Source organism: Vombatus ursinus, unplaced genomic scaffold (genome assembly GCF_900497805.2).
Source record: "Vombatus ursinus unplaced genomic scaffold, bare-nosed wombat genome assembly UNPS02007344.1, whole genome shotgun sequence".
NCBI classification, from domain to species: Eukaryota; Metazoa; Chordata; class Mammalia; order Diprotodontia; family Vombatidae; genus Vombatus; species Vombatus ursinus.
Window position 1 is genome coordinate 4,059,477 of NW_020947122.1, and position 11,404 is coordinate 4,070,880.

At 39.8% G+C, this 11,404-nt stretch overlaps 1 pseudogene; it reads right to left on the bottom strand.

The window, feature by feature from the left end:
- Window positions 1–1,534: 1,534 nt before the first annotated feature.
- On the bottom strand, window positions 1,535–4,275 carry LOC114033734 (annotated as a pseudogene).
- Window positions 4,276–11,404: the final 7,129 nt, after the last annotated feature.

Below are 11,404 nucleotides of genomic sequence, written 5' to 3' on the forward strand. Positions count from 1 at the left end.
GAGATTCTTAGTCCCAGGTGCCAAGTTCCCTAGAACAAAAAAAAAAATCAATGTCTTCTCATCTGGCTTAGCCTTTTATTTCTACTCCTCTTGCTGGTCCAGTGTCTTGGGTCCCTCTATCAGAGAGTTCACCTTAGTTTACAGTCAGCATTCCTCATATCTCCCAATTTTCAATCTGAGAAGGCTGGATTATAACTCAGGTAATAGTTACTTACCCAATAATTATCAAATGTCTCTGGGGATTAAGGTTCCCCATTTTAAAAATCTCACATCCCTTCCATTCTCCCATGTAAATGAAGTGAGGAGAGAGACAAAGAGAGAGAGACAGAGACAGAGAAAGACAGAGACAGAGAGAAGCTCTAATTAAATATTTTAATAATAATAAAATAAACTCTAATGGCTCCCAATTGCCTCCAAGAGCAAATATAAAATTCTCTGTTTGGCATTCAAAGCCCTTCATAACTTAGTCCCTTCTTACCTTTCCAGTCTTCTCACACCTATCTTCTTGCCAAGTACAATTAGATCCAGTGACACTAGTATCCTTGCTGCCTCACAAACAAGACACTCCACCTCTCAGCTCCAGACATTTTCTTTGACTTTCCCCTGGGCCTGGAATTTTCTCCATCCTCATTTATACCTACTGGCTACTTTTAAGTCCCAACTAAAGTCTCAATTTTCTACAAGAAGTCTTGCCCATCCCCTCTCAATTCTAGTGCCTTCCCTTTCTTATTTATTTCTCATTTAACCTGTATATAGTTTGTATATATTTGCTTCCTGATTGTCTCTTTCTTTAGACTGTAAACTCCTTGAGGGCAGGGATTGTCTTTTGCCTCTTTTTGTATCTCTAGCATTAGTGCAATGCCTGACACATAGTAAGTGCTTAATAAATGTTTATTGACTGCCTGGCTGACCTAACTCTAGTTCTCTTGAACCTGCATGGATGTCAATGGAGCATGCAGATGATCCAGTAATGATTTCTCATACTTGTGGCATGACTGACCCATCCATCCTTCTGGTCATATATTTCTCAGATACTTATGTCCTGATCTTTTTTCTCTTCCAAAATTTTCCCCACATTATTCAAGTTAACTTTTATGAGAGCAAACATTAGGGACAAAAATTAAAAAAAAAAAGAATGGAACATATAGCTGTCAAAAACAGAAACATCCACAAAATAGTACTGAGAAGTTTCAACAATGTCCTCCATGTAATTTCATTAGAAGGGACTAAAAAAAAGTGTGTGGGGGGAGTAGTTAGTTAGAGAGTAGATGTTGATAATGTGAATGGGAATGATATTTGTCTTTTGTACAATGAAGCTTTTATTTTACAAAAATGGATAAAATCATGCCCATAACGTTATAATCCATGGCATCTGAAAGCAAAGCCTCTTTGCAATTATTTAAAAGAAGGGCCTTTTAAAAATATATATATATATATATATAATAAAAAGGTCTGTGCTATGGAAGCAGCCCTCCACTGTGCATTATAACAGTAAAGCTTACTTTGAATACAAAGACTAATCACACATCCAGAGTCATGAGCCACTGGATTTAACAAACATAATTTTGTGATTGCTCTTTGCATCCTTCTTAGCTTTGGGGTCTTCCACTTCCTCTGGCTGCTCATCAGCTTGTAGTTCTTCAGCAGATTCCTCTTTCTCAGACTCTGAATTGCTTTCAGAGTTCTCCGGACTTTCAGGGTCTGGTGACATCATCATCATCATCATCATCATCATCATCATCACCATCACCATCATCATCATCATTGTCATCATCTTTTCCAGCAGCATCACCTTCCCCATGAGGATCCTCTAACTCACTAAAGCCAAGTTCACAATGCTGCTGATTTCTCTCTGATAATTTACTGTCCATACTCTGTTGATACTGTGACTCCTATTCTTTGTTCGTTTTCTTACCTTCTTCCCCTGTTCTGAAGTTGACCCATGATCTCCTGTAATAAGACAGACAGTGTGTTCTTTCTTTCCAGCTCCCATCAGTCTTAAGAACTTTTGTGTTCTTTCTTCATTGCCCAGGTCAGCTGCCTCCCAGTTGCTAGATCCAATCTCTGGAGTTTGTGCCAGTAGGGACTTGTGTTGTTTCCTGGGATGGCTTCTTTGGCAGGCAGCATCCTAAAAATCTCTTCCAGGGGCTCCCCTGGCTCGGTGTCATACTCATTTACCCATTTATCTATGTAGATATCTCTCTACCAAATTCTTGCTACACTCAGAGTGTGGACCATATAGATTAACACTTCACAACATGAAGCCTTGTTCTCTCATTTTTTTACATGTGTTTTGGCTTACTAAATAAATTATAAGCTCCTCAAGGCCAAGATCATTCCTTATTCTTCTTTGATGTCCCCCCATGATGCCGAGTACAGTATGAGGCACATTGTTGGTGCTTAATAAATACCCCTTTGCTGACTGAATGAAATTATGTTGGGGCTCTGTCCATCAGAGCCATACCTCTCAGCAGTTCTAGCCATCTCCATCTTCTTCTTTGTAGGTTTCCTCCCCTTCTCATCACCTCAATTAGCAATCAACAAACATTTATTAAGCACTTATAAAATGGTAAGCACTACTTCTCAGAAAGGAAAAAAAAGATCATTCAGTTGATAACTGAGCACATTCACTAATGCCTTCGTGAAGAATATATTTTAGTCCTGAAACCAAGGCTAGCTCTCCCAGAGTCCCTTTCAAGAGCCTTGGGGCTTAGAAAGCATAAATTCCCCTCCTAGTTCTGAGGGACTGGCTCAGCAGGTTGGTTATGAGCTCTGTACCTCAGTTTTCCCATATGTAAAATGGGGATAATAATACCTGCCTCCTACCTCCCTCACAAGGAAGTTGTGAGATAATGTTATAACATGCTTTAAGATCCTTAGATGAAAGGGGCAATATAAATACAAAGTATTATTATAGAACCCAAAACCATGGAGAATGATGGAAACTCAGTTGTTTGGGATGTTTATAACTAGGCTAAAGAACACATCAGAAGTCTTATTATAGTGGGACTCTTGGGCTATTGCACCAGGTAGCCTGGCCAAGAGAATTAACATCACGTGGCCAGAGTAATAGAAATGAGGTAATGAGTCCACAGGAAACTGAAGGAAAGTCTTCTACTGAGTTTTGGTTGGGTTTTCATTGAAAAGTGTCAAGGCCAAAAGACCAACAGAAAAATATTGTATCTCACCTTCTGCACAGGTCAGATGAAGGATGGGTTTACCAGTGTCCTCTTTTCATGCTGGTCCACAAGGCATTCTGGGAGTCCCTGAGTTAAGCATTGGAATTTGGGTTCAAGGCTGCACTTGGTTACAAGCCACTCCTTGTGCTCTGTTAACAAGGGAATCTAGGGAGAGGTGGAGGGCAAAGGAATTGGCAAGAAATGACTAGGTATCCAATTCTATTCCATAAGAATGTATGGAACATCACGTGTCCAAGGTAAACCAGGGGAGAGAAAGTGGGACCGATATACCTTTCTGAATCCTCTGCGTGTGTATGCTGGGCAAAGGTGGGGGGTGGGGGACACACTTGATATTTTGGCTCATACGTTGCGCACCTCCTTTTCTGAAATCCTTGTTAACATTCTTTATAGGGAAATGGGGTAGTGTCATTGATAGAGGGTTACAAATGAATGAAAAAATCAACTGAATGAAGGAGTGAATGAAAAAGCATGTATTAAGCACTTACTATGTGCTAAACATTTGGTATACAAATAAAAAAGCTAAAAGTCTTTATGTTCAGGTTTACATTCTAATAGGTGAAGACAATACATATAAGGGGATGAAGACCAGGTAGTGATATTTCAGTTGAAAAAGTTATAGGGAAAATGAAGGGAACCACTAGGTGCAGCTGGTGCACAGTGAATAGAGCACTGGAGTGAGAGTTAGGAAGTCCTGAATTCAAATCCAGCCTCAGATCTTACAAGTTATGTGACTCTGGGCAAATCGTTTAACCTCTGTCTCAGTGTGTTGTTTCAACCATAAAATGGGGACAATAGCATTTACTTTAAGGATCAAATAAGAATAATATTCATAAAAAGCACTTAGCAGTGTGCCTGCTACATAATAGGTTTTATATGTGAATATTCATTCCCTTTTACTTCCCTAGAGGAGAGAATGACATATCCTTTCCAGGAATAGTGACAGAGTAGATTTGATTAGGGCTCCATAAACGCTAAGTTGAGGCAGGGTGGTGGGGAAGGATGCAGGAGAGGTATGGTTTCTGGTCTGGGGAGCATGGCAGGTGGTGAAGAGATGGCCAGGAGTGAAGGGAAGCATGGACGGAGCTGGACTTAGCTGTACTGCGCAGCTGAGATAAACACATTCAGGACAGCAGCTCCCCCAGTCAGGAATTCTAAGGATCAAGTGGTCACATTCTCTGGAGATCAGTTTTTAGTTTGGGCATCATGTTCAACAGGGAGCAGCTAGGTGGTGCAGTGGAGAGAGCACTGGCCTTGGAGTCAGGAGGACCTCAATTCAAATGTGACTTCGGACGCTTGACGCTTACTAGCTGTGTGACCCTAGGCAAGTCACTTAACTCTGATTGCCTCACAAAGAAAACAAGAAAAAAAGGTGTCCAGCAAGTGAAGCAAAGCAAAACTGGAGGTACCCCTAGATGTAGTGAGTTACTGAGGCAAGCACCACTCAGGACATCAGACACTTACTATGTTCGTTGAGGGCATCACCATACTTTCAGTCATTCAGGTTCACAGCCTCTGGGTTATCCTTGACTCCTCTCACTTTTTGTCATCTCATACATACAATCACTGGCAAAACTTTTCCAGTTCCACCCCAATGAGTTCTTTCATGGTGGATCCCTTCTGCTAACTCTTATGGCCACTGCCTTTCATCTCTTCTCTTCTGGACTATTACAACAATTTCCCTAATAGGCCTCCTTGCCTCCAATTTGTCTCCCACACAGATGTCAAGGCTATATTCCTAAAGCATAGGTACGACCATATTATTCCACTGCTCCATAAATTCCGTTGGCTCTCTATTGTCTCTGTTATTAAATAGAAACTCCTTTGTTTCGTACTTAAAGGTATTTATGATCTGGCTCCAACTTCCAGTCTCCCTTTTCAGCTTTTTTTTTTTTTTGAGTTTCATGAATTCCTTACTCCGACCAAAATGACTTCTTGCTCTTCCTCACACATGACATTTTATGTTCCATCTCTAACTCTTTGAACTGGTTATCCCTCCCATGCCTAGAAGACTCACCCCATTGCTTACCTCCATTTCTTAGATTCTTTTGTTTCCTTCAAAGCTCAGCTCTTGCCACCTTCTCCGTGAAGCATTTCCTATTCCTCATAGCTACTTGTGCCCTCTCCCCCATGTTACTTTGTATTGATCTTGTCTATATACTGTACATATGTGTGTGTGTTGTCTCTCCTGATTGAACATAAGTTCCTTGAAAGTAGAGATTGTTAATTTTTGTATTTGTATCTCCAGTGCCTAGGACAATGCCTGGCACATAGTAGATGCTTTATAAATGCTTGATTGATTTATTGGTTGTGTGACAATGGCCTATTTGCTTAATGTTTTTAAGTTTCAGCTTCCTTATTTCCAAAATGGGGATAATGATACCTGTAAGACTTACTTACTCATCAGGTTTCTGTGAGGATCGAATGAGATAATGTATGCAAATTACACTAAAACTTTAAAGCTCTGTATATAACATCAGTTATTATTATACTGCTTCTTGCACACACATTACTGTTGGCAAGTGGTTGAAATCTATTTACACACACCACACATCTTTCCTCTGCCTTTAGGGTCAACCACTATTTTGATTCTTGGGAATCATGGTACCCTAAGACTGGATCCCATAAAACATTACCGGGAATGAATTAATGAATGAATGAACAAATGAATAAATGAAAAAGCACTTACTAGTTGCTTACTACCGAGACAATATTGTTTGTTTTAAAGGGAGGTTTTTGTGTCAAAAAGCAGTTTGGTACAAATTGTAGATCATTGGAGTTAAAAATAAATTTAGAAGCCAAGTAGTCCACCCTTTCATTCTATAGACAAGGAAACTCTGATTGAGCCGGTACCTCATAATTCTAGAATATGCAGATATTGCTTCAAAAAAAGGGAAAAGATAAATTCATGCATCTATCCATAATAATCTATGAAGGGGAAATAGGATGTTGGAGGGTCATTCTTTGAGGTAGACATCAATTAGCACAGTCATGCTCACACACCACACTTTCCTTGGTGTAACTCATGGACATAAGCATGGCAATTCTATTTTTCTTCCTTCTCATCCTGCTGGGCCCCTCAGTCAGGCTAACAATTGTCTAAAAACCAAATCAGATCTTGATTCCTTTTAGGATCCTTGACCTCGGGGAATCTTTCTCTTCACTCTCATTGGCATACTTACCTCACATTTCTTCAGGATTTTTTCACATATGCCCATATCAGAACTTAGCAAAATTGTCACATACGCTATATAGGAAGAAAAAATGGGAATAGTATTGGACTTGAGGCTTGTGTGTAAGTCCAAGCTTTGCCAATAATACCAGCCATATGGCCTTGAGAAAACCACTTCATCTCTTTGAGACTCAGTTTTCTCATCAGGAAAATGGGAATGATAGTACTTGTGCTACACTGTGCAGATTGCTATGGGGATCAAATGAGGTAATTTACATAAAGTACTAGGGATCCATGAAAGCTGTCATTATTTCTGAAAGCTCTTATTATTAGTTAATGAACTTCATTAACACATTAGTCTACTATCCAAGGGAACCTCAGGCTCAAGGCTCTGCTCCAGACTTGGTCACTGACTCAGCAAGTCACCCTAGGCCTATGCTTTCACCACGTGGTATCTCAGTTTCCTCATTGGGAAATGAGCTCTGACAAAGCCTGTTGTTCCCACAGGAGTTCATGAAGCATAATTAGGGTTGGCATTAAGATTCAGCTATAAAAAGGGAGGAAGTTTCTTACTTTTCTTTCTCCTCCAAAATTATTTCTCCTTACACATTATCTTTGTGGGCAGCTGACCTTGGCCGAGAAGGGTGATGGCCAAAGTAGCACGAAGCCAGGCAGTATTGATGAACTATAAAATCTGGTCTCCTCTCACCAGCCTAGGATACTCCAAGTATAGTGGCCAGAACCTCCTAGAAGATCAAGAGGAAGCTAAATTGTTGGCCCAAGGAAATTGGCATTCTCACAATGGCTTGGCTGTTGTGAGAATTCCTATGCACTTGGACTGTGAATCAAGAGATAAACCTTGGCTCTGCCCCTAACTAGTTAAGTGAGTTTCAGCAAGGTACTTCACCTCCTGGGCCTGCTCTTTCTTTCTCCATACAATAAAATCATTGTACTAGATCACTGAGGTCCCTTTAAATCTCTCTCAAATCTTTTGGCTTGAAACCTCTTCCTGCTTGATGGGAACAAAGTCAGTGAGAGAATATGTCAGGAAGCAGTAGGGGCTTACATACCTGTGGGTATCTAGTTATTTTCATTGGGTGAAAGAAAGAATATTTATATGACGTCCGTGGCTGACATTCACAGTAGGGAAGAACTAATAGCAAGTTCACGAGCTTTGTAGTTTCTAATGTCAAGACTAATCTTGAGATTCTATCTTTATTGGGATCATTAGTGGTCATGAGCAAATGAAAATATGTTTGGATTTATACAAGTGCATTTGTACTTAATGTACTCTTATATGTGTAACATATATTTATTTTTATAGCTCCCTTTCATCTTTAAAAATGATGCTGCTTGCCGTGGCTTCCATGAATCTACATGTGGATACAAAGATTAAAATGAGAACATTCATTCATTCAAACAAGCATTTATTATTCGTCCTTCCATGTGGAGGGCATGCAAAGATGCTCCTCTGGCTGTGGTTGTGACTAATTGATCATTCAATCAACCGATCTTTATTAAGCTCTTACTCTGTGCCGTGCAATGTGCTTTGTTCTGGGGATACAAAGAAAGGCAAAAACTACTATTATCATAGCATCTAACTCTAGGGGACTTTCTGCTTCTTGAACTTGAAATCAACCCAAAGCCTTTGTTAAATCAAAACAAACCAGAAATACCCTTTTCCCTTTCTTGATTACTTCAGCAGCCTGCATACTGGCCTGTTTGTGGCAACCATCCAAAATCCAGAAGCAGTGTGGCTTAACGAATCAAGTGTTAGATGTGGAGTCAGAAAGACATGGGTTTTTACCCCACCTCTAATGCTTACTGGCTGATAGGCAAAATCCCCGAGCCTCTGTGTCATCATTTGTAATACAAGGAGAGTAACACTCACGAGTACCCATTTCACAGGCTTGTTATGAGTTTCAAATGGGATTATAGAATTAAAGTGCTTGGCAAATTTTAAAGTACTAGGTACATGTTGTTCACCTAAAATTATTATTAAATATGTGGCTCATCCAGATGTTTTGCCAATATAGTGCTGAACATCTGGATATTTGGGAGTTTCCAGAGAAGTTGCTTGGTTTTCTAGTTTTCATTTGGTTGACTGTCTCTACCCACATCCAGCTGTAATGTAGCCTTTCCTCTCCATAGGTTCCCAAAGTGGGTGCCCTGGGGGTCTATGGATCGATGGGAGGGGGAGGTGGTAGTAGCCTTGGGTGCAATTGGGGGACATTGAATAAAAATAAGGGGTCATCGAAGCATAAGAAAAAAGAGAAGATAAGAAAATTTTGAAAAATTTTCTTTCATTTGTTGTGTAACAGTTAAAGTTATAGTGATTACATTATTTTCCAAATAAATATAAAATACAAGTTATAAATCGATCAGTGGTCAAGTCTACTGACAGATCTTAACAAGAAAGTGTTGGCAGGTCAGAGTGTTGTACATTGTCAGCAAGTCCAGCATGCATCTGCAGGAAGATGTAGGTGTAATAACTTGTTTACAATATGATACTTTGTGGTTTCATGGTGCAATATTGCATCATTAAAATTTCAATGCAGGAAAAAACCCATAAATTTACAAGATGCAAATTGGAAAAAAAAACCGTTAAAGGGTTAAAGAAAGTAGATTTCTGAGTAATGTTTTTTTTTTTGAGAAGGGGGTGGTAGGACAAATAAGTGTGGGAACCTCTGTCTATGCAGTCAGATCACAGGCACCCTAGGATACCAGACACCATGTCAAAGTAACAAAGAACAGTCATCAGGCTTCCAGTTCCCTAGGGAGGGAGCACATCCCTTCAATGTAGAAATAATTCAAATCAATGACTACTTATCAAGCATTTAATAAAAAATACATGCATAGTACTATGGTAGATACTCTTTTTAAAAATTAATTAATTAATTTTTAGTTTTCAACATTCATTTCCATAAGATTTTGAGTTTTTAATTTTCTCCCCCCCCTTTTCTCCTCCCTTCCCAAGATGGCATGTATTCTGATATAGGCTCTACAAATACATTCCTATTAAACATATTTTCACATTAGTCATGTTGTAAAGAAGAATTAGAACCAAATGGGAGGAACCACGAGAAATAAGAAACAAAACAAAACAAAAGAAAAAAAAGCAAATAGTATGTTTTGGTCCGCATTCAGACTCGATAGTTCTTTCTCTGAATGTGGATAGCATTTTCCGTCATGAGTCTTTTGGAGATGTTTTAGATCCTTGCACTGCTAAGAAGAGCTAAGTCTATCAAAATCAGTCATCGCACAGAGTGGCTGTTATTGTATACAATGTTCTCCTGGTCCTGCTCATTTCACTCAGCATCAGACCATACAAGTCTTTCCAGGTTTTTCTGAGGTCTGCCTGCTCATCATTTCTTAGAGCACAATAGTATTCCATTACATTCATATACCACCATTTGTTAGCCATTATCCAATTGATGGGCATCCCTTCAATTTCCAATTCTTTGCCATGTGGTAGATACTCTTGACAGAGAGACAAAATGGCATGATGGGAGAGGGCTAGATTTGAAGCCAGGGAGAACTGGGATCAAATCTTGCCTCCATTTAACCCCTCTGTACCTCATTTAATCCCATTATACCTCATTTTCCTCATTTGTAAAATGGGAATAATTCTTAAGCATCAAGCAGGGTCATGGTTGTCAGAGCCTATGCTAGACATGGGGCTGGAGGATGAGAACAGGGTGCTGGTGGGCAATGGGGACTCCAAGAACGAAGCTGAAGATGAAGATGAGGAGAAAGAATGAATGGATCCCTTCACAATGGTGAGCAAGCACTGTGAACAGATGGAAAGACGAGTGAAGGCTGATGAGAAGCTATAGCTTCTCCATGTGCATCTGCCTGATCCTTTACTGAGGAGGACTGTGCAGAGGAGCTGTTTGAATTCTCACAAACCTAGGGCTACTATGTGGTTTACACACACTTCAAAAGCAGCAGGCACTTTCTGGTCTGCTCTAGACTTTGCCTGTTGGGTTGGTATTGGCGTCATTCTCATCACCCTGGATCTCAAACACCACTGTAATTTGTGTTACTGATATTTTATGTGAGGCCTCTGGCCTCCAACTTGGGCAGAGAGTCCCTGTATGACCCATAGCAGCTGCATCATAATAAAACCCAGTTGCTTATGGAAAAATAAAAATAAAATAAAATAAAATGAAGATAATAATGCCTGTAGTGTTTACCTCACAAAGTTGTCATGAGGCTCAGATGAGGTAATAAATATATCGTTGTTGTTTTCAGTTGGGACCCATTGTGACCCCATTTGTGATACTACAGTGGTTTACCATTTTCTTCTCTATCTTTTTAACAGGTGAAGAAATGGAGGCAAACAGGACTAAGTGACTTGCCCAGGGTCACACAACTAGTAAGTGCTTGAGATCAGATTTGAACTCAGGAAGATGAGCCTGTCCACTCCATCCATGGCACCACCTCACTGCCCAATTTTGGATATGCAGCACTTAAAAAACTTTAAAATGCCATATAAATATCAATTATTAGTATGAGGTGCTTGGGGTGATATGAAAGAAATATGACATAGTTCCTGTCCTCAAGGAGTTTCTACTCTTGTTGGGGAGGAAAGACATGCCCATAGGAAATAGTTAAAAAGCAAAGCAAGACTAATAATGCAAGTTTAGTTGCCAAATGAATGGTAGATGCACCAAGTCTGATGGGAGTCTAGAGGAGAGGAAGATTGAGGAATGCTGGAGTAATTCAAGCAAGTTTCCTGGAATGTGTGTGTGTTGATGTGGTACTTGGAGGATAAGCTGGGTTTGGTCGGTATAAAGAGGTAAGGAAGGCAAAAAGGAATGAAAAAATAAAGCCTCTGTCATCCTGGAAGTCCTCATATTCTGAATGTCTTTTCTCTTATTTGTCTTGGCATCTTGCCAGTAACATTATCTACTAATAACGCATGTGATTAGATGTAAGACAGGTTCACCTTGGACTCTATCCAAGGGGAGTTTCATACAATCTTAGTACTGGAAGGAATATCAGACATCATCCAGACCAAGCCTATCATCTT